This window comes from Pelodiscus sinensis, chromosome 6, assembly GCF_049634645.1.
Source record: "Pelodiscus sinensis isolate JC-2024 chromosome 6, ASM4963464v1, whole genome shotgun sequence".
In the NCBI taxonomy this organism is placed as follows: Eukaryota; Metazoa; Chordata; order Testudines; family Trionychidae; genus Pelodiscus; species Pelodiscus sinensis.
This window is the reverse complement of record NC_134716.1, coordinates 4401493-4421384: the sequence shown is the minus strand read 5'-3', so window position 1 is coordinate 4421384 and position 19892 is coordinate 4401493. Positions and strand designations below refer to the sequence as shown.

Below are 19892 nucleotides of genomic sequence, written 5' to 3'. Positions count from 1 at the left end.
TACGTTAGGTCAACCCAGCAAAAGGAGACTTAGCTACCTTCAGTCAAAGCATTTCTGTTTTTATCTACACCACGGCTGGATCTGCCTTCTAATGGTTTATCGTTGAAATCAACTGCCAGGTGTTTTGGGGGAGGCGTTCTCTTTACTTTTTTTCTTAAGTGCTGGAGAAAGGCTAAAAGTAAAGAAGAATAAACAAATGAATTAAGAAACTGTTGTTCTTAGATAAATACGGGCATGAAATATGTTGAACAGATTCCCGTTTCATCTTGTCTTCAACCACAAAAGATAAGCGTGTATTTAATTTTCAAGGGTCATTCAGAACTCCGCTTGTTTGTCTTCAAATAAGGGCCATTTTGCCAAAGACTTATGCCTGTGCTTCATTTTACATGTTGACTTCTATGGAGGAGACATGGGGGTAGGGGTTTCTGTTGCTAAAGTCAATAGCAAAACTCCTGTTGGCTTCCGGGCTGTGAAATTGGTTCCACCATGGGGCATGTGTAAATCTTTGCAGGATTGGGGTCTAAATCTGCAAGGATACCATCACGAAGCCTGGGTACAGGTTGGACCTCTCTAGTCCAGCACCCTCGGGACCTGACCAGTGCCGAATCAGAGAATTTGCCAAACCACCGCAGGCCAATATGGTCTAGCAACATTATCAACACTTCTACTTCTTACTGGGCTCTTAGAAAATATTTAGGGGTAAATCAGAGCTAAATCACAGCACAGGACACTGAAAGCCAGGACTGGTGGCTGTAAAAAAACTTTATGGAACTGTGGGAAACTTGGCCACACCCATGATAAGTGAGCGTACATAAGTGAGCGTACGGCTCACTACAATCATCCCAGACCATGGATGCTGCCAGACCAGAGTGCCAGAGAGGTTCAACTTGTACAAAAATTTGAATGCCTTACAAACATTCTTGAGATAGTCTCTTACTCAGCAAAGCACATTGGCACATGCTTAACCTCACACATCGAGAAAGGATGGATTAAAGCACACAAAATTAAATAATTTTGCTCAATGGGGGCTCTCACAAGGTACATTCTCCAGATTCTATATACATCTTTTTTAAAGAATTTTTAAATCTATTCGGTGCTTGTTGTTTAGTGAAAACAGAACCCACAGAAACAATTTGAATACAATAACAAAGTGTTCGGGCACATTATGACCCACCTGTATGAAGTCTGACTATACAAAATGAAAGATGGCTGTATATTGCAGAACTGACCTTTGGGTCAAGATTTGGGATATTTGGCGCTATTTGGCTCCATGGTTTTGGTTCTGGCGCGCCTCCATTTTTGGGAGGGATCACGTTTTTTTTTTTCTCAAAGTGCAGATGCTCAGTGTTTGCAAACAGCAAAGACTGAACTAAATAAAAGAAATTAGGCTGAGAATTGCCCTTCCATGTTCGTCAGAGTTCTGAACAATAAAGAGTATATTAAACAAAAGCTGTAATTGCGTGGCTTTGTAAATGTCAGCGAGCTTGTCACACGAATGGCTAGGACATTCCAGCCTAAATGCAGAAAGTCCTTATCTCATCTTGTTGCGCATCTTCATTGCCACACACAGAGTATGTGTCACATTGCAGAGGGATCCTAGGCAGCTGGCGTAAAAAGGCACAGCAGCTGGGTTGCCAATTCTCAGAATATTTGGTGTGTTTCTTAAAGCTTGGGCTCCTGAGCCTTGTGTGGAGCTGAGAAATCTCTGCTTGTGTGGGCATAAAAAAGTTGTAGCTCCCTGGTAATGGAGAAAAGCTTGAAAACATGGTCTGGAGGCATTCCATTGGCTCATGGAGCAGAAGACAAATAAAACAGAGCCACTGTTAATATTATTATTTTTGTCATATTATTAGAGTTAGCCAGTATTGCTTGGGTCCTTATCTCTATTACATTTTGTTTTCTGGAAAAGAAAATGAAAATGTCCCTGCTTCATTTGAATTCTTGCTCTGGGATGGGACTGGAGGTGAGGGGTTCAGGATGCAGGCTGCCCCAGGGAGAGAAGACAATCGCAGCACCTCTCTCACCGTAGCAGCTTGGGGGCAGGTGAAAGCGCCTCTCTATGGCCGCTGCAGCTCCAGCGGGCACAGCCGGGGACGGGATGCATGTCCCCCAGCTGGGGCAGGCCCAAGTTCAGCTGCTCCCCAGCCAGAGTGAGGAATGCAGCAAACTGTGCACTTTCCCCTCACTCCCTGACAAAGGGGAACAGTCAGCAATGTTCCCGTATGAATTGGGGGGGGAGGCTTCAGCCCCCCCATTCTCCCTAAAGGGCACCAGGAGGGTGGAAGGCTCAGGGCGGGGGCAGTACTGAATGGGGTGGCACTCCCGCAGCCAGCCCCTTTCAGCTGCCTGGTGATCGTCTCTTTTCTGTCTGGTTTTAGGAGAAGCAATCCCATTCCAGGCACATCCCATTGTCCTGGCACCCCCGAACCCTGGCCTTGCTGTAAGCGATGATAAGAGGAAGTTGCACACCGAATTGCAGGTCCTAGCTCTTACTGTGTAGGAGTTCTTGAACAGACAGACAGATGGGCAAACTCTCTCAAATAAATAAGTGGATTTTTATTATTATTAATTTCAGGATTTTAAAAGCAACCTCATGACTTTGGAGTATCTGACTAATTTTTTCCTGTAGTTTTTTTTTTTAATCTTTAGGGATTGGCAGTGCTACAGACGGGCCCTGAGCCAGAGTTTCCAAAGAGCTCAGCCCCCATTTATGAGTGTACGCGTTTTTGAGTGTGCACACCCCCCCCCCAAAAGAAGAGGGGGGTCATATTTTCCAATGGGCCCAGTATCGCCACTGTTACCAGTAGCAGCAGGAAGTGGAGAATTCTCAGGTGGTGTTGCTGGCTGCTGGCAGTTTTATGAATCTGAGCCCTGTATGTAGGTGTCTGAGTGGGAACTGAGCTCTTTTTGACAATTTGTATTTTCTTGCCTCATTTTTTTATTCCCCGGGGCTTGCGATGCAGAAAATGGCACAAGAACATTGCTTAGTGAGAAATAGACCACTCTTCGGAAGTTTCTCCTCCTCCTCTTTCAGCCATTTGCTCCCATTTTGTTGTGTATGTTCCCAGCACTGTTGTCATTCTACATAAGTTTCACAACGTAAGTGGATGTTTTTCTTGGTCCCGCCATCAGGGTTTGTTTATCTCTGCTCTGTTTCTGTTTCTGTTTTCTGGGAATCCACTAACGTTCAGGAATCAGGACACAATGGTGTACCTCATTGAGCACTCCTGTACTTCTCCTTCACTAGTGTGGACAATTTCAAGTAACAAGGGCAATGGGCTTCAACAGAAGCTCAGTCCCTAGCCATCCCCCATGTGTAGAAACCTCTGCCCTGCTCCACCAGGAATTCTTTGGCAGCCCACTCTTCAAGTCAGTGATATGTCTTGACTGGTGATAATGCTTGATCAGGCATCGTGTTGGTGGTGATAAAGTGTTCTATAGCACCCAGTTTAGTTTTTCCCAGAGACAGACTGGGAGGGAAGCCATGTTAGAGATGGGCAGAGGAAGGGACAATGGGCAATTCCCTGGAATGTAATCATCAGGGCTCGCCAAGCGGCGGCAAGCCCCGCTCACCAGCCATGCGGTTCTGCGAGCTACGCATGCGCAGATCATGCTCTGCATGCACAGATTGCGTGGTGCCAGCTTTGCCGGCTTGTAATCTACTCACCATGGGCAAGTAGATTACATGATTTGTCGAGCCCTGGTAATCATAATAGAATTACAGAATCAGAAAACATTAGAACTGGAAGGGAACTCAAGAGGGCATCAAGTCCAGTCCCCTGCCCTCACGGCAGGACCAAGCACTGTCTAGATCATCCCTGACAGGTGTCTATCTAACCTGCTCTTAAATATCGCCAGTGGTAGAGATTCCACAACCTCCCTGGGCAATTTATTCCAGTGTTTAACCATCCTGACAGGCAGGAAGTTTTTCCTAATGTCCAACCTAAACCTCCCTTGCTACAGTTTCAGCCCATTCTTCTTGTCCTGTCCTCAGAGGCCAAGGAGAACAAATTTTCTCCCTCCTCCTTGTAACACCCTTTTAGATACTCGAGAACTGCCATCATGTTCCCTCTCAGTTCTTTTTTCCAAACTAAACAAACCGAATTGTTTCAGTCTTCCCTCATAGCCCATGTTTTCTAGACCTTTCAACATTTTTGTTGCTTTTCTTTGGACCCTCTCCAGCTTCTCTACATCTTGTTCAGAAACAAGTGCATCACCTTGGAGGTCATCATTAAGATCTACTCCTGACTAGTTCCCTCAATAGTTGTGTGCTGGTCGCTTAGAGGCGAGCTGTAGTGCACTGTAGGACCCCAAAGATATTGTTCTAAGTTCAATTCCCCGAAGCTCTATTTTCAAACCACTGTCCCAGCCTAGCTTTCTCGGCAGGCAGGTTTAAAGCTAGTTATATTCGACCAATGGGACAATAGCTTGCCAAAGGAACTTTCTACGCTCTATACACTGTGAGATAGCTGTACAAATGCTGCTCGGAGACTAAGGGATCAAGCCTATGTAATATAAACCCCAAGAATATCTCACAACCATGTGTAATGCCATCTCCTAGACAGCTCTATGGATGAGTGATTGTTATTGTCAGTGTTCCATCTGTCTTGTGACTGCCCCAGAGTCTGCAGCTGAGCACCGGTTTTTGGATTTCCGCAGTGATTCTCTGGCTTGACCTCCAGATTCAGCAAAGCACTTACATGTGTGCTTTAAATGAAGCATCTTCTTAAGTGCTTTGCTGAAACCGTACCTTGGACGCACACGGTGCATGCTCCCATCACCCAGTAAATACTCACCATTGCCAAGTGTAGCCTTTGCGAACAACCTCCTGAGAGCAGCCGCACCATCCGGGGGCAGTGGCTGAGAAAATTGGAGTTGGAGGGGGCCATGGAAAATGGGGGGAGGAGCGGTGGGGCAGAAGTCAAAAGAGGAAGAGGCAAATGTAGGAACATGGAAGCGGCCAACAAGTGGGAACTACTGGAGCAGAGGGCCCAGAGGAAGAATGAGCCACCTGCTACGTCGAGATTGCATAAATATGGCTTCAAACCGGGTAGCCATAGGGATACCAGCTTGTTGAAACACGTCATATCCATATAGGTTGAAACATCTCCTGAAGTTGCAACACTGAGGCCAGGTCTACACTAGGCCTGGAAGGTCGACTTAAGGCACACAACTCGAGCTATATAGAATACGTTGGTGGAGTTGGCTTACCTTAAGCCAAGCTTGGCTCCATCCCCACTGTGGGAGGCCAACAGGAGTAAATGCTCCCTTTGGCTTCCTTTACACCTTGCAACTGTGAGGAGAACAGACGCCGGCTGGAGCTGCCCTCAGCGTTCGATTTACAGGTCTATACTAGACCTGCTAAATCAAATGCCAGAACATCGATATCTGGCACGGTGAGTGAATATGTGGCCTGAGTATCAAAAATCACATCTGCTACCTGGCACCACGTGTTGATTACTGCCTGCACTGGGCCCGGCCTTTGGCTATTCAGGCCTCCTAAGGGCACCATCAATTGGGTGCCTGTCATTGGGTAAGTGGGCCCTTTCAGGTACCAGCTGTTGTGGAGGCCGTGGGCCAGTGCACAGCTCCTTTCCCCCTGCCAGGATCCTTCCTGACACCGGCACGCCTCCACACCCCACAGTGCTTGCCCTGCTTACCGGCCCTGTTCCTTCTCTCTCTATTGGCTCTCTGTATTGCCGTCATACCCACTCTGTCACTTCTCAATCCCAAAGAGAGAGGTATTGTCCCATTCCTGCTGGCTTGCGGCACTTCCTTAGGGGAGGGGTACCCACAAAGCCTTGTATCTCAGTCCTGCTGTTTGTTTGGAGTTTGGCCCCTGGGACTCAGCATTGGCCATATGCGTCAGACAGCGGAATGACCTTTGTCATGTTTTCTTGGCCATCATAGAGACTTAGAGGGCTCTGTGGGCCAAGAGCTGTGTATTTGTGTGTGTCAGCACAAAAGTGACCTCGGACTGGAGCCTCGGGACATGAGCTTACTAAAAATACAAATTAACCCTAATAATTGGGGGGGAGATGGGAATTGCTAGCATAAATTAACCCCTGACTAATTGGGTTTCCATAGAAGAAAATTCTCTTGACTTTCCCACGGCAGAGTGGGAGAACGTAGTAAAGGCATTGGACTGAGATGTGGGAAAATCTGGGGTCAATTTCTGCCCCAGACTGCCCAGTGTGGTCAGTTACTCTCAGATCCCCATCTGTAAAATGGGGATAAATCTATTACTCATTGTCTTTCAGGGTATGTCTGCACTACACGGCTATTTCAGGATACCGGAGGTATCCCGAAATAGCTACCCTGTGTCTACAGAAGCCACCCATTATTTCGAAATATTTTTCAAAATAATAAGCATGCTATTTTGGCATCTCAGTAACCCTTGTTCCACGAGGGTTAAGGGATGTCTTGAAATAGCATGTTCTTTCAAAATTTGACGTTGTGTAGACGCACCACATTTCAAAATAATGTATTTTGAAATAGGTTTGAAATAAGATATGTAATTTGTGTAGCGCAAATTGCGTATCTTATTTCGAGTTTAGGGTGCTGTGTAGACGTGCCCCTTGTGTGTGTTTATGCAGCTCCGAGCACGGAGGGGCCCCGATCTTGGTTAGGATCAAGGTGTTAATGTAATGCAAATAATAAATCACTAAGAACAAATGTAAAGGCTTTTATGGCAAGGTGAAACTTTCCTTTGATACAGAAAGCTTTAATGTTCCCTTGATACAGAAAGCTTTTACAAATTTGCTGTATTTGTAAAAAAACAAAAAAAAAAAACCCCACTAACGTGAAACGGCCGACGTGGTCTACCCAGTTATATTTGGAGGAATCTCTTGATTTGCGGGTTTATTTTTACTGGGAACTTTATTCATGCTCTTTGTGAAAATTAAGAGGAGAGCTCTGGGCATGGATGCCCATCGCCCGGGTTCATGCTGTCCTTGGGCAACAGGAAGCCATGTGTCTTTCTTCTCCACATCATATCGTGTGTTCACCATGTGCTTTGGAAAGATAATGACTTTGTCCTGATCTCAAAGCCAGCGTAGGAATCTGCCCCACAGCCCCCATAGTAGAGGCAAAGTGGAAGATTCGACTGTCTGATAAAGATCATCTGCTGTTTCCTGTGCTGAGGACGAAAAGTTGAGCAAATATAAAGGTCATCTGTGTTTATATTAACCATACAGCAGTTACACTATGTTTCGTAAGAAAGTTGGGTCATTATTTATCCACTTGTCCTTTATATCATTGCTTTGAACTGTCTGGATTTGCTTATCGTGATATTTCTACAATCTGTAAACAGCCAAAGAGAAGATTTTCTGTTTCTCTAAATAGCGTGTTAGGTCATTTTATTATCAGAGCCGTAGAAAGCTGCCCAGCTGTTGTTCTTTCACATCTGGAATAGCATATGCAACCTCCTCCTAACTGTTAATTATTTCAAGGAAATTATTACAGTAACTGTGCCATGTATATACTGTATCATTGCTTCTTTTCATCTTGCCTTTCTCCACTGTTAGCAATAAATCACAGACAACTTTCTTAATACAAACGAAGAAGCCAGCTATCTTCGATAAACCTCGCTACACTAATTTTTCTTTTACACTATTAAAGCAAATGTAATGTTTTCATTCTCACTTGCTAGCTCCGCTATTTGAAACCACTTACGCGTGTTCCTTTATCCCTATGCTGTTAACCAGGGTTCCCCATCTGATTATACAGTCAGCTTTCAGTTTAGTTTCATACAACAGGGCCATTTAACTTTAGGTGTGGAAACGAGTAATTAAATAAAGTCTGGCGTATGTTGACTTCTTCACATCTCATTGGAACCATATTTGTTCACAATAAAAGACCATGGGAAGCCCTGAAGTAAAACAGTGCAGGCCCCAGGAAAGGAGGAAGCTGTTCTGATTATAAGCTCTTTGGAGGTAGACACTTATTTATGTATATGTACAGCACCTAGCGTAATGGGGCCCTGATCCCTGACTGGCACCTCTAGCCATTACTGCAGTTCAAATACAAATAATCATAGATGCTAAAAGTATTTGAAGATGGAATGATTCTTGTTCAAGTGTATAGAGTAGCATGATTTGCCTCCAAACATGTGTGTCATTTCAACACGCAGCTTACTGCTCGCAGGAGTGTGCGTCTTCACTGCCACGGATCTTTTGCCCAGACATGGCCTTCATATGTGGGAATCACACTCATCAGGCCCAGAATGACGGTGTGGATAAATACACCGAGGGTGGCCTAGTCTGTGGATTTCCAGCAGTTGAGGGAATCGCTTCCTGTTAAGCACTTTAGAGGTGCGTGCCAAGGACTTGCACAATGCTGTGCCAAAGGAGGCGCGGCGGGAAAACACACACCTAGGGCAGAGCGGCTGCTGTCACTGTGCCTCAGCGGCGTCACCTAGCAACCCAGCATGCAAGCACCTGCGCGCGCCGTGGCATCACTCGATGAGCATCACTCGATGAGCATCACACTTCTGCCGAGAACACCTCCCTGAAGAGAAGGCTTTACAGCAGTAGTAGGGCTTCCACCCTAGGATGGCCCAGAGGGTGGTATGCACAGCTGCTGTCATGGGCTAGTGTGACGACCCAGGGGAGGTGATAGGGGGCGCTGTGAAAGCCCCGCAGCCTCTCATGCTTGGTAAGTTTGGTGTTTCTTTTGGGTTTTTTTCCCCCTGTTTTTGATGGGGGGAGGGCTGGCAGTGTGCACCTGTGGTCGTTAAACACAGTCGCTAAGGGAGTAGCTCAGGGACACGGCACCGGCAGCAGGACAGGGATTCTCAGATGTTCTCCATCGCATGGACCACTTCCTCCGGGAACATCTTCCCTTCCCCTTCACACGTGCATGGCTCCGCTGCCCGCCCCATCCATGACCTCCCAGCCACCTTGTCTACTCTCTGTGATCACGTAATGTCACTGTGGCATCTCTGTCAATGGCTTTTGGGGGAAGAGCAAGATCAAGGAAGGGCCAGGTGTGTATAGCATTTGGAAATGAGGAGAACGGCCCACCATCAAGGGCTCCATGGACCAGCAGGAATCCATAGACCAAAACTGGAGGCCTGTTAGAGGGATAGTTGAAAAGGCAGCAGAACACTTCGGCCCAGTGGAGTCAGGGCATATAGGATTACAGGGAGGCAGGAGTATAAGGAAATGAATATTCTCAACTCAGAGTGAAGGCTTTGCCCTAGTTCCATAGTATGACCGTTGTTAGCAATTGGCCTTGCGTATGTTCATCCAGTCAGCGTTCTTCTCTTCCTTGTTCCACAGCACAGTGGGCTCCAAATGGGAAAGTGAATGAGAAGAAACAGCAGGAGGCAACGTTGGCCAACCCAACGGACCAAGCCTGAGCCTGAAGCCCCTCCAAAGCACCAGGTGAAGAAGCCTGACCTATACAGGTAGGTGCCTGTGGATTCACTCCACAGCAAAAGGAGGCTTCCTGGAAATGGAGGTGCCAGCAGCTCCTTCCCACAAAAAGGGGTGTCTATAGCTGGAGAGACGGGAGCAAAAGGCAAAGCATGTGAGCTACACTAAGGGTGTGGACTTTTGTTAACAAAACTATACCTGCGTCTACACTACCGCCGAGTTCTGTCGACATTATGTCGACAGAACTCGGCAGTTTTGTCGACGGCAGTAAACCTTTCTACAAGGAATAATGCCTTTTGTCGACAAAATTCTGTCGACAGAAGGCGTTATTGCATCTACACTGTCCTTTGCGTCTACACTCTCATGTCGACAAAGTGGCTTGCTTTGTCGACAGAACTGTATGTAGTCTAGATGCTCTTTGTCGACAGAAGCTTTGTCGACAGTATTTGTCGACTCTGTCAACAAAAGCCTGTAGTCTAGACGTACCCTAGGAGTGCCAAGCAGATCCTCCCTTTCTATAAACTTATGTTGCTCCACTGAAATTAATCTTCTCTTGAAACCAACAGAGCTGCGTCACTAGACACTGACTAAGGAACTGAAATTGTATTTTTGCTCGTGGGGAAGCCATTGCTTCAATACTATAAAATATTACTTAATACTCCCATTGTGATAGCATCCAAATTCTCCAGTCACCACCGGGGTCTCATTCTGGTGCCAAAACCCAGTTCCTGCCCCAAAGAGCTTCCAATTGGAAGGCCAACTGTGAGGAGAAAACAACCAGTCTGCGTATATTTTGGCTTAGCAACGGCTTACCAAATAACAGTCCATGTACAATGTCATAAATTAACTTGGACAGTGCGTAGCAGGGTTGCCATGTACATTTCCTAGCAAAGAGGTATCTCCACAGCCTTGGTTAGCAGGTCCGAATCAATGGCCACCATTGGGCCAAGTGATCCTCAGTAAAAAGACAATGCAAATGTATTGTAATGGTATTTAAATATATACTTTATTATTTGTTTGCACATTTGTCTAGTAGTTTTTATTTTCTGTCTGAATGGTTGAAGTCTGCATGTGGCTGTATGTGTGTGGACGTATATAGAGGCAGATCTATGTATCAGGATGAGCGGTACGTGTTGGATGAATTTGGGTTGTTCTGCATGAGTAAATACACATAGGTCATCATCAATAACAGATGTGTATCTGATACATCATGGAGTGGTTCAACTTATTTTCTTTCTTTCTTTCTTTCTTTCTTTCTTTCTTTCTTTCTTTCTTTCTTTCTTTCTTTCTTTCTTTCACTTCTCAGACTACAAGAATAAAGGGACAATCAATGAAACAGAAAAGAAAAAATGATAAAAAATGATTTTGTGCAATGCATAATTCATCTGTGGAAATCCTTGCCACAAGATTTTCTGACTTTTTAAAATGTTTTTAACAAAATTGAAGGGAAATTCCAAACTAAAATCCATTTCAAATAAAAAATTGGACATGGCTTGTTTAGAAAATGTCAGAATGAAATGTTAGGGTGTTTTATTTACACAGGTGGGTGCAATAGACACAAATTCAGAAAAGCTTTCTTTCTTTCTTTCTTTCTTTCTTTCTTTCTTTCTTTCTTTCTTTCTTTCTTTCTTTCTTTCTTTCTTTCTTTCTTTCTTTCTTTCTTTCTTTCTTTCTTTCTTTCTTTCTTTCTTTCTTTTATTATAGTTTGTGCACATCTCATCCAAACAATTTGTTACATGCTGAAAGAGCCCACTTTGCTATTTATGTTGTTGATTTGGAAAGTGTATGTGCTGTGAATGTTCCATGTTGAGGAGCCAAACAGTACGTTAATTTAAGACTTAAATTCAAACGCGCACCACAGATCTCAGAGGAGACCCTGATCGCTAGTGATTGTGGGGCTTACGGCCGCTTCTGCACCAATCAGCAGACATGTCTGTCCCACTTTCCAAAAGACCGACAGAGTTAAGCTATAAACTTCCCCCCACGGACGTCATGGCTGAGGACAAAATGTGGCTACTGTTGAAACACTGACCCTGTATCCCCCCAGTACACATCTGTCTACACTCTTCCCTCTGCCAGACCCACTGATATGAATTTCCAAGTCAGCATCAGTATAACTTGCAAAAACAACTACACTGTTTAGGGACCATTTTCCCCTGTGGAGCTTTCAAAGACTAGATTTCAGTCCTAAGTATAAAATAAATAAATAAAAATAGCAATAATAATGTAAACGGTGCCTAAGCTGTGTATATAAATAAGGCCTCAAGCAAAGAGATTGTACAAATGACCTGAAGGATAGCTTTTATAAGCTCTGCGTAAGCTCAAAAGCTAGTCTCCTTCACCAACAGAAGTTGGGGACAATTAAAGATATTACCTCAGCCATCTTGTGTCTCTAATATTCTGGGATCAATGCAGCTACAACACCACAGTGAAAAGGAAGGAAGAGGGTGAAAGTCACCTGTTTTCTATCAAAGTTCTAATTTAGAACTCTCCAAACATTACCTCAAGGGACAGGAAGACGTGTCTGACACACGAGGAAATTAACACTCCACGACATGCCACGGGTCTGCCCTCAGATGCAGGCATTGTGGAGAGAGGTGATAAAGGCCAGAAAGGGCGGCAGAAAGATTGTGGAACTCCTTCTGTACGTGGGGCTGGAAAAAAAAGATACATTCAAAAACAAAAACCCCTGGAAAATACGAGTAGCTGGGCTAATTGCAGACAGTTCTGTCACACTGGGGAAATGGAAAGACACTTCCCTTCTTTAATGTGCACTTCTATGATCTGGCTTCTGTTCAGGACCTCAGGAAAAATGTGACTCGATTCCTGCTTCCTTGTGACATGCACTTTTTCACACTCACCATCTGCAAACCCAACTAAAAATAATTACCAATTAAATAAACCCAGAGACAGAAGCACTTTACTTCCAACACTTAATTTATCCTTGGAAATGCTCTAATTTCCTAAAGACACCTTTTTGGGTTCCATATAGTGACACCCTAAGAAAAGGCACCATTTATGCTTCCCTTCTGTTTGTACCAATTGAAATTCAAAATCCAAATTGTACAAATTTACAGGGAGACGTTCAAAGGCAGAGTGGACAGTTGATTTCCAATGGGAGTTACACACCTAATTTTGTGCCTTAGAAAATTTCTCCCTTACTGTTTACTAACCCCTAATAGATAGATTGGTTAGATCAGCTGGCAGCCCATGAGACTCTTAATCCCAGGTTTAGGGATTCAAACCCCATGTTGGGTGATACCGTTCTTTCTTCTATAGGTTTTGGAATCTCCATCCGTGGCTCTCTTTAAGAGCAGGTTAGACAGATGTGCCAGGGATGGTCTAGACGGTGCTTGGTCCTGCCGTGAGGGCAGGGGACTGGACTTGATGACCTCTCAAGGTCCCTTCCAATTCTAGTGTTCTATGATTTGGGCAAATGATAGAAGGCCAGATCCAAAGCTCATTGAAGTCAAAAGGAGTCTCGCTATTGATTTCCACTGGCATAGGTTCAGGATCATAATGGGCAGCTTTCTTCTGCACTAGAATCTATCCAGTATTTGCAGATGTACTTCTGCTGATTGTGTGGTAGCAGCCTGGCCCTGACTTGCCCACATCTGTCACACCCTGCCTCCTGAAACTTCACCCTCTGTCTCCAAGGACAGCAACCATTTCCTGAAATATTATCATCTACAGCAGCATTTAGAAGGAGCAAGGGTTTTTTAATAGTCAAATTCCAGTAGCTGTTCTGTGATGCTGGTTTGAGTCAAGAGTATTGCAGAGCTGAAATTGCTGGTGTCTGTGAAGATGTTGGCCCTTCAGCGGAGTCCATGTTGTTAGCGTTGTCCACTCATTGGAATGAGGTATAGAGCCATTGGCTATGTCTACACTGGCATGATTTTCCGGAAATGCTTTTAACGGAAAAGTTTTCCATTAAAAGCATTTTTGGAAAAGAGTGTCTAGATTGGCAGAACGCTTTTCCAGAAAAACACTTTTTGTGGAAAAGCGTCCGTGGCCAATCTAGACGCGGTTTTCCGCAAAAAAAGCCCCGATTGCCATTTTCGCGATCGGGGCTTTTTTGCGGAAAACAGTACTGTGCTGTCTACACTGGCCCTTTTGTGCAAAAGTCTTTCGGAAAAAGAGTTTTGCCCGAACGGGAGCAGCATAGTTTTTCCGCAAAAGCACTGACAATCTTACATGAGATCATCAGTGCTTTTGCGGAAATTCAAGCGGCCAGTGTAGACAGCTGGCAAGTTTTTCCGCAAAAGCAGATGATTTTGCGGAAAAACTTGCCAGTCTAGACACAGCCATCATATTTGGCTCTTAATGAACCATCTTCACGAAGTGAGATGCAAAGCTGGACTCATGGCTAGTAAGGATTAGGCCTTACTAGACCTAGAGGAGGAAGCTTGTGAGCTTCCGGTGGCAATGAGATTCATCGAGGTGCTTGAGATCAGCTATCAGAAGGTGGGGAGAAGATAGAGGATCCCTTCCCCCTTGGTATCAAAAGGAGGCTGCTGGCAGAGCATTGTCCACAAGAGTCTCTGTGGTCTCTTCCCTTTGGAAGGAGCTGACATTTTGGTCTGAAATATCCAGAACTTGCTGGCCATTAGGGACAACTGCAAAAGGCTATCTTCTTAGCAGGGCTACTGAAGAAGCAGCAGCGATTGGGAGGTAGGGTGAGGAGAGAGACTATTTAGGGGGGAAATGGGGACTATGATTTCTTTTGGCGCCATCTGGTTGCTTAGTATTATCTTCAGTCATGGGTCTCGGTATGTTTTGGGTTGTATTGTATTTTTACAGGGGTGTCAGATGTGGCTAGGGCGCTCAGGCATGTGCCCCTTCTCATTGCTGTTTCATAAACCTCAAGAATAAATACATAATTGTGCCCCATCGGGTTCTAGTAATATTCTAGCCTGGCTCTTCCCAGGTGTCTCACTGGATCTGTGGCATAGAAGAGGTAACATGGCCAGCAGGGCTTTTGCCCAGTCTAGTACACATTAATAAAGCAGTGGTAGGAGATGAACTGTGGCAAATCTCTTTCCTGCCTGAACACCCACCTATCGGATTATGTAGCCAACACTCATCAGTTCCAGGTTTGCTGTTGATTTGCTCCCTTGAGGGGCCTCCTGGTGCAATAAGTCATTACACATAATAGAACTTCATTTGTTGTTCCTGGGAACACTCTATGACCTCTCTATCACATGGATTGCTGGGTTCTAACCCTAAGCTTCAAACAAATAACAGGAAGTTTTTTCTTCACTCAGTGCACAGTCAACCTGTGGAACTCCTTAGTGGAGGATGTGGTGAAGGCTAGGACTTTAACAGGGTTCAAAAAAGAGCTAGATAGATTCATTCATGGAGGTTAGGTCCATCAATGGCTATTAGCCAGGGTGGGTAGGAATGGTGTCCCTAGCCTCTGTCTGGGAATGGGTGGTAGTGAAGGGATCACGTGAGGATTACCTGTTGTGTTCACTCCCTCTGGGGAATCTGGCATTGGCCACTGTCAGCAGACAGGACACTGGGCTAGACATACCTTTGGTCTGACCCAGAATGGCCGTTCTTATGTTCTAGAGAAGCACCAGTTGCATTCACCACCAAGCAGAAGATGCCTCCCAGCACACTATCGTCTGGCTGCATCCTGGAAGCTCTAGTCCTCTTGTACGGTTTACTTCTCCCACTGAGGATGACCTTTCTGAGGTCAGCTATTAATCAGAAGGTGAGGAGAAGCTACGCAGATACTAAACCTTCCAGGATAGATGTGTCACATGAGAGCTTCCATCTGTTTTTTAAACCAACGTACAAAAATACTGGAAACTAGTACACAAGAGCCCCTGCAAGGTTACGTTGGTGTAGAAAACCAGATCCATTATGTCCCTTCCTCAGTGTAAACCAAGAATTAATCATGGCACAAGAGGTAAATGTGTGGGGGTTTCCTGTGTAAACAGCTCTCTGTAAACTAGATTGGTAAACATTTCTAGTATTGTCCCAAATAGTCAACACAAGTGTAACAAATGCAAGTTTACCTTTAGCCCTGTGTGTTTACCGTTCGGACTTTAAACTGTTTATAGGAAGGGGAGGCACTATAAACGTCCCTGAGGAGGTGGGCAAAACCACATCGCTACTCAAGGCTTACTGAAATGAAGTGTTTGGCTTCTCATTCAAAGAACATATGGCCACGTTGCAGCGGCTGTTTGTCATTGGAAACAGCGTTGTTGATATTTGATGGTGACACCAACCTTAAACATTCATAACAACTGCAGAAACGAGGTGTATGAAAAACTGGTGGGAGCCAGCCGGGTTCTTTCTTATCGGTGTGTTGTCAAACAGGGCTACGACAAGTTTGAAGTGTCCATTGGAAATACTGAAGTAATAGCCAATACGAAAGACATGGCTGAATGTTTCCAACTGACATAATCAGCTATGGTTTTTTCCTTGAAGCCCCAGCCTCTAGAGACAGGTCAGTAGATGGGAATCCCAGGTTTCATTGAAAAAACAACAACAAGGAATGGTCTCATCTCCATGGTTAAACTCATGAATGAGAAGACGGATAGTCCAGTGGTAATGGTGCTAACCTAGGCCTGGGAGACTGGTCTTCAAGTCCCTGCCCTACCACAGAGTTCCGAGGAGATCTTGAGCCGATCACATAGCCTCTCTGTGCCATAGTTCCCCACTGGTAAACTGAGGCTAGCAGCATTGCCCGCCTATCCGGGGTATTATGAGGGTGTGTATGTTAAAGATTGCAACGGGCTCAGATACCAAAGTGATGAAGACCAGGTAAGTACCAGGACCTGCCCGGTTACAGGGTGAGAAGAGAGGTAAAAAAGGCCACACGAGATAATGTTTTTAAAAATCTTCTGATACGAGAGGGTGAGGGGAGTTGAGCAGGGTTCCCTGTAAGCTGGGCGCTTGTGCAGTCACTCAGGAGAGATTCAAATGCTGCCCAGCTGATTAGCAGAGTGCTCACAGCTGGGTTTGTGGTTTCTACTGGTGGTGCACAGTCCATCATGCCTGGGTGCACAAAAAATTATTCTGCACACGGACGGAAAAAATCTGCACACGGATGAAAAAGATTAGAGGGATCATCGGAGCTGAGGTGGCCTGGCATGTGGCTTTGAATGCTAGAGATCAGCAATGCTATCGCTACATGTATGAGTAAGAAACAACCCCATCCCAGTTAGCACAGATAGGAAGGGGCCAGTGTTCGGCACTGGTGTAACACTGTTCTCCCGGAAGCCAACAGTAAAACTCCTACTGACTTCCACATGTGCCTTAAAAAAAGTCTTTGCTTCCTAAAGAGATTTTCTTGGCCCCAGCACTAAAAATGGCCTTATGCCCACATTGTGCTCAGTAACTTTGTCCATCATCTGGGTGGGGGATTGGAGATAGCCACCAGGCAAAGGCATTATCCAGACTACGCAAGTGCAACTGTTTGTTGGAGACATCACACAGCCTAGCACAGACATTGAGAGGGGTAAAGTGCAGCCGTTGGTACAGTGCAGTCCTGAAGCAAGTGCAGATTGGGAGCTGTTTACAATGGGCCAATCAGGCAAAGTTCCATGTTTCTCTGTTCTTGGAGGCCCCCTCTGAGGGGATATCGAGCCAGATCTGGGCTGATATAAACCCATGACCACGACGGAGCTGTACCTGCCATGGAGGATCTGGCCTCACTGAGGTTTCTCAAGAGGGGTACATGGAGAGAAGCCCTCGTCGGGACAGAGAGCTGTTGGGTCAATGTGGAGGAAGGCAGGAGGCCCAACGACACAGTGAGAACTCATCAGGTGGTCTGTGGGAAGAGGTGGAGTGGGAGGGCCGAGAGGTCAGGAGTGGGATGGGGAGAAGAGAATCTGAGGTCCCATCCGAAACCCACTGCAGCCAATGAGACTCTTTCCTTTGAGGAGAGGGGACTTTGTATGAGGCACAGGTATAGGGAGAGCAAAGAAGACAAAGGGAGAGGACGAAGATGGAAGAGAAGACACAGGGAGTGATCAGAAACAAGAGTTACAGCAGGTGTAGGGAGCCACCTGCAGGAATCCATGACTTTCCAGGAAGAAATATTTGTTGGGACTGAAACATCCCGGGTGCTGTTTGCCGTGCACCTGTTTAATGAGGCAGATATATGGTGCCATTGCACAGCACTGTGGCTGTGTGAATCTTGATCATTGACAGAAGCTATTCCTCATGGTGTCTGCTGTCAACCTACTACAAGTTGAACCTCTCTAGTCCGGCACCCTCAGGATCATTGCGTGACCAGTGCCGAACCAGAGAATTTCCTGGACCACGGGAGGTCAATACTATCTAGCAGATTACTAACACTTCGTCTACTTCCTGGGCTCTTAGAAAACACTGAGGGGTAAATCAGAGCTAAATCACAGCACAGGACACTGAGAGCCAGGCCTGGTGGTTGTAAACAAACTTTATGGGACAGTGGGAAACTTGGCCACACCCATGGTAAGTGGACATCTGGCTAACTCAAATCATGCCAGACCACAGATGTTGCCGGACCAGAGAGTGCCGGACTAGAGAGGTTCTACTTGTAGCAATTACCTGGTATTTGCTGTTTCAACGTTAATATATTGGTGTAAAATCACAGGAATGAAGGGCTGGCAGGGGCCTCCTGAGGTCCTCTAGTCCATCACCCTGCATTAAGGTAGGCCCTAGACCATCCCTGAGATGCGTTTGTCTAACCTATTCTTAAAAATCTCCAATGATGGAGGCATGGCTTGTATAGGGGTAGCACTTTGGCCACATACCTCACCCAATATTGTACAGCGGGGCAACGATTGCTTTTTACAGTATTTAGATGCCGAGTCAGCACAGCACCCCTTTTTAACAGGCTCCTAAGCATGTTATGTTTTAGCATGCATTTAAATCTCCTTGGCTCCAGTAGGACGCCGGTACCTGCTGAAAGTTAAACATGTGCTTATGTACTTTGCTGAATCAGGGCCTTAAATGGCTGTCAGAGTAATTTGGAGCAAAGTGATAAAATATAAATCTGTGCTTGCTTGGGAAAACGGTTAAGTGGTGCCCGGTCCAGCTGGAGCATCCCGCCACCCATGGCCTGCTACAGGTGGGGTGCTGCTCCCGCCCATCCGGGTCCACCACGGCACTATGTGATGGACTGCTTAACCAGTTGAACATATAGTTTAACCGCTTAATATTTTACACGGAATTTTACACCCCGCATACCAATATGGCCTTGCAATCCATGGGACACTGTGGATTTTGCTATCATAGACAGTCCATCCCCGGGTGTTTATTGAGAAAATCACCCTCTCCCGTCTGGTTTTGCAATGAAGGGAAAGGGAACATAACTGATCATTGGACAGGAAGAACGTGCCGTTTGTGAAACTGGTTTTTCCCCAGTGCTGGCTGCATCATGTCCAATACAACACGGCCAGGCTTAGAGAGGTTTCACAGCGGTTGGTCAGAGAACCTGTGTAGCCATTGGGAATTTTACTTGGCCGTAAGAGATATCGTTGCCACGGAAGCCAGCAGGGCAACGGGACAAGGTCCAACTTCACACCCCAAAACGTAGACAAACATGAGTTGATGAAAACAAATTTCAAGCTGACATTTTTCCTCAGCACCTGGAATATATCCAAGGTCAAGCCGTTGCGTTGCCATCACATTCCCTCTCTTGGCCTCCATCCTCATTCTGCCACACGTGAAGGCCCCAGCTGAAATCAGGGCTGGTAGCAGGGGTTCGACTCCCTGCCGCGGCGCCTCCTGCTGGTGAGTCTGGGAATGAGTGTGGTTCATCGAGCACACCGCCTTCTGGGTGGCGTCTTGACCGTCGTTGCACTGCTCTCCGTTGCGTCGTCTCTACTCTCTGGTTCTGCACCCACTTCCTGCCTTGGACTGTGGCATCCTCTTCTGGACACTTCCCTCTGGCAGTGCCCGCCCCTCTGTTCTCACCCTCTTCCAGCAGTCCTCAATCGTATACCAGCCGCTGTGGCCACTTGCAGCCCCCAAGTCTGGCCCCTTAACTCAGGAGCAAGCTGCAGTCTGTAACGGCGACTCTGCTTTGTGACCTGGAGTGGTGCAAGAGGAGGACCGAGGCCCAGCCACTACCTTTGGTCTTAGCTCAAGGATTCTCTGGTATCACCCTTGTCCTGTCCTCCTTCACACCCCTCTGCTGTCTTCAGTGTTCACATGACTCCAGGACCGGGGGCTTTAAAAACACCACCAAATATCATGAGACTTGTGATCAAATCCTGAGAGCTAGCCTTCCTTCCTGGGATGTTTTTGTAACTTTGCACATGTGTGTCATCCCATGAGTTCAGTCAGATTAGATAAATGCCTAATGTAAGTGCGTGCAGAATCAGGGCTGTATTGCTGCTCACTGGCATCAGCAGAACAAAGGAGTTTGAATTGAGAATGCTAACATGGTGGAGTGAAGAGCATCTGAAAGCCATGACTATTAGGCTCACCTGTTAGCAATCCGAATGTTTGTTACTATATATCTCTGGCTTCTCTCCTGAATCTCACGGATGTACATCCGTTTTGTTATCATCT

The 19892-nt window shown here is 45.9% G+C and overlaps 1 protein-coding gene across 6 annotated transcripts in view; it reads left to right on the top strand.

The window, feature by feature from the left end:
• The window catches only part of NRG1 (neuregulin 1), a 531625-nt gene that overhangs the window by 278213 nt on the left and 233520 nt on the right, over positions 1–19892 (top strand). The window contains exon 1 of one of the 6 annotated variants that reach the window (XM_075931341.1): positions 9286–9409. The exons of the other annotated variants lie outside the window; for them this stretch is intronic. The gene's annotated coding sequence lies outside the window, so the exon portion shown is untranslated. Of the gene's footprint in view, positions 1–9285; positions 9410–19892 lie in introns of those variants that run through there. 6 annotated transcript variants of the gene reach the window in all.